Source organism: Corylus avellana, chromosome 7 (assembly GCF_965113065.1).
Source record: "Corylus avellana chromosome 7, dhCorAvel1.hap1.2, whole genome shotgun sequence".
NCBI lineage: Eukaryota > Viridiplantae > Streptophyta > Magnoliopsida > Fagales > Betulaceae > Corylus > Corylus avellana.
In genome coordinates, this window is record NC_142496.1 from 5797444 (window position 1) to 5801352 (window position 3909).

A 3909-nucleotide genomic window follows, 5' to 3' on the forward strand; every position below is an offset into this window, starting at 1 on the left:
CACTTATAACCCTTTGCAAGACCTTGACTCTGTAAGATCGACAAGCCTCCAACTTGTCTCCTCGCTCACAATCTTCTTCAACGTGATTCTCCTTTATCGGACCCTTCCGATAGACTTTAATTAAGCACACAATTAAAACTAACAAAATCCTTTAAGAGGAATCAATTTAGCTCACAAAAAAATAATCACTTAAGCACAGCCTCACACGAACTCTCTGGGGGTGAAAATTCGTGCATCTCTCTTCTATAATGATGTATATATATTAGTACATCAAACCCTAGCCCTGGGCCCACTAAAAACACGTTTTTGGGTATAATAGGTACGGTGTGTCCGGACAGGTTAATGGGCTGTCTGGACATGGCCTTGCGGAGCAAAAATTAGGTTTCTGGAATTGCGATTCGGACACAGGGAAGGCCTGTTCGGACCCGGCCTATCCAGTCTTGATCAACAGCTTCGATCGATGGGCGTTTGTGGTCCGATTGAGCTGAAATTTTGCAGGGACGTTCATAACACATGAATCTACATTATGATCGGTGGATATTGGATTCTGAGCATTCTATATTAGTGTTTAAGCCTGAGAACAGTAGGCTCTGCATTTTGAAATTGAATTAAGCCAACATAAGAACTAACAGTTTCCAAAAAGAGGAACTTAGATAATGGAGGCAAATCGATGACACTTCTTATATAAATATTCCTGTGATAATACTATTTGCCTCCGCCCATCACCAGTGATCCCCATCACCCACAAGACCATAACCATACCTTTTGCATTCTTCTTCACCAACGCTAGCCGGACACCCATAATTAACCACAACCCTTTCTGTCCAACTAGAACAACAACCAAAACTTGAACCTCAAGAACAAGAAGACAGTTACAGCATCACCAACAACTCGCACTGGACCAAAAGATTCATAGACTCTACGCCGAAGACTGCAATGTCAACGAGGTGCTCCGCCTTCTTAATCGGCTCAGCCTCCACGAGTACCGCCCCGACTCCCTCAACCTCAGTAGCATAATTCACGCAGTATGCGACTCCAACCACTTTGCCGAAGCCCATCACCGACTTCTACTCTCCATAGCTTCTAACTGCGTCCCTGACGAGCGCACCTACAATGTTCTTATTGCTAAGTTACTTGATTCTCGAACCCCATATAGAACATTGCATTTTGTTCGCCGTTTGTTTGATGTTAAGCCTGAATTTGTACCATCTTTCGTTATTTATAACCATCTGATGAATCAACTTTGCTCGTTGTCACGACCCAGTGAAGCTTACAGGTTGTTTTCCGGTATGAAGAGTAGGGGGCATTGTCCAAATATTGTTTCTTATACTACCTTGATTAATGGGTATTGTAAAATTGTTTTATGCTTCAGAAGTAGTGTCAGCCTGATGTAGTAACCTTGAACACGGCTATAAATGGGTTGTGCAAGATGGGAAGGATTGAAGAGGCTTTGAAGGTATTAAATGATATGATAATTGGCAAATTTTGTGCCCCAGATTCTGTGACCTTCACTACTGTCATATGTGGTTTATTAAAAGTTGGAAGAACCCAGGAGGCATTTCATTTTTTGTATCACATAATGCCGGAACATGGTATTACGCCTAGTGTTGTGACATATAATGCAGTTCCTCGAGGCTTGTTCAAACTTCGGCAAGCAAATGAAGCAATGGGGGGCTTTTAATGGCATGATGAGTGATGGAGTCGCTGCGGATTGTGCCACTTACACTATAACAATTGATGGACTATGTGAGACTAGACAAATAGAAGAGGCTCAGAGGTCTTGGGATGATGTAATATGGCCTTCAAAGATTCATGATAATTTTGTTTACGCAGCTCTTATCAAAGGGCTTTGCCGCTCAGGCAAATTGAATGAAGCTTGTCACTTCCTATATGAACTAGTAGATTCTGGGGTCACTCCAAATATTTTCAACTACAATATTTTGATTGACAGTGCATGCATGTTAGGCTTAAGGAGACAAGCTTATCAGACCGTTGGAGAGATGAGAAGGAATGGGTTGGCCCCAGATGCTGTAACCTGGAGGATTCTTGACAAATTACATGGTAATGTGGGATGGCAATTCTCTGTTGAGGATGCAACTCTGCAGTCCAGAGGTGGGCCACAAGATATAGACATGGAAGAAAAACTTAGATTGCGAAGCAAATCCAACTCAGATTCAAGTAGCTACAAGAAGACAGAAACTATATGATCCTATTAAGGGGATCTATGAATCTTTTAACCTTGTGATAGAGAGAAACTTCTTGATGTATTAATGCATCTTTTGAAGCGGTTAAGAAAATGCAAAAGTGACAGAGCTTACCCCAAGACAGGAGATGAGATCATGCAAAGTTGAGACGCCTAATCGGGCAGGTAAAGGGAACAACACTTTTCCGTAACAATTATTTTTATCTTAAGGATGTCAATAAAACTCATATTACAATTAACAGAGAAGTTCTTTGAAACATCAAGATAGTCCAGATTATCATCCTTTAGAATTTTTTGGTCAATGAATTAAGATTGCTTTGTTTTTTTGGTTCAGAGAAGCTTCAACTTCTTGTTTCACTGAACTAAAATCAAACTTGTTGCCAAACTGTAGCTTTATACGTACTTCATCTCCAAGAAATTGGTCAGCTCGTTTATATATGAAGATCTTTTACTTTATACAAAAGAAGTAAACCAAAAGCGTCGCAAAAATACCGGGATGGGGAACAAAATGGAATGTACATTGTGTACTGGATTTTTTGCACATGCAAACATCAAACCAGAGACAAAAGCAGGGCTCAACAAATAGACAGTATCATGGCACGTCTTCCTTCACTGAATGGTGTTTCTTTAGGCTCTCTTCGTTTTGCTGTAAAATGATTTACGGAAAATGTTTTTCATATATTTGGGTGTTTAGTGCGAAATAATAGTAAACGGAAAATGTTTTATCTTTGACTGAAAATTCTTCTTTAATTTTCGGAAAATGGTTTACGGTTTTCAAAACCATAAACCATTTTCCGACTTTAAGCATCTTATTCTCAAATCAATGAACCTTGCCAAGACTCGCCCAGGATCCCGTCGAGACTTGACCAGGCCCCGCCTAGGACTTGACCAGGGCTCGCCCAGGACCACTCGAGACCCCGTCGAGACCTTCACGGGACCTACTCGGGACTTGATCGGACTTGCCTAGGACCCGCCCAGGACTTCACCTGGACTCACCTGAGACCCACCCAGAACTTGACTGGGACTCCCTCGGACCTACCCGAGATCTAGCTGGGACTTGCTTGGGCGGGTCTCTGTAGCGCCCCGGAATTTTCAAAGTTTTTTAAACAGATTATTTTGATGATAATGTTATTTTGATATCCATTTTAGCCTATGATTTTAATTCTGGGGAAATTTATGATATTACAGAGATTGGTAATTAGAGAATGGTAATTGGTGAAATAATAGGATAGTAAATGGTAAGAAAAATTGTAGATGGATAAATGTAGATATAATAGTGTTGGTAGATGGAATAGTAAAATGGAAGGTAGAATAGTCAGGGAAGGTAGAATAGTCAATGGTAGGTATAATAGTACTAGTAGAATGGAGATTTATATATGCGTAGTAGTAGGTGAAGATTTATAGATGGATACTAAAAGGTGAAGATTTATAGATAAGTACTAGTAGATGGAGATTTATAGATGGATACTAGTAGGTGGAGATTTATAGATAAGTACTAGTAGATGGAGATTTATAGATGGATACTAGTAGGTGGAGATTTATAGATAAGTACTAGTAGATGGAGATTCATAGATGGATACTAGTAGATGGAGATTTATAGATAAGTACTAGTAGATGGAGATTTATAGATGGATACTAGTAGGTGGAGATTTATAGATAAGTACTAGTAGATGGAGATTTATAGATGGATACTAGTAGATAGAGAT

General features: G+C 39.9%; 1 pseudogene; it reads left to right on the plus strand.

Moving 5' to 3' along the window:
- The first annotated feature begins 513 nt into the window (after positions 1-513).
- On the plus strand, positions 514-2207 carry LOC132185395 (uncharacterized; annotated as a pseudogene).
- Positions 2208-3909: the final 1702 nt, after the last annotated feature.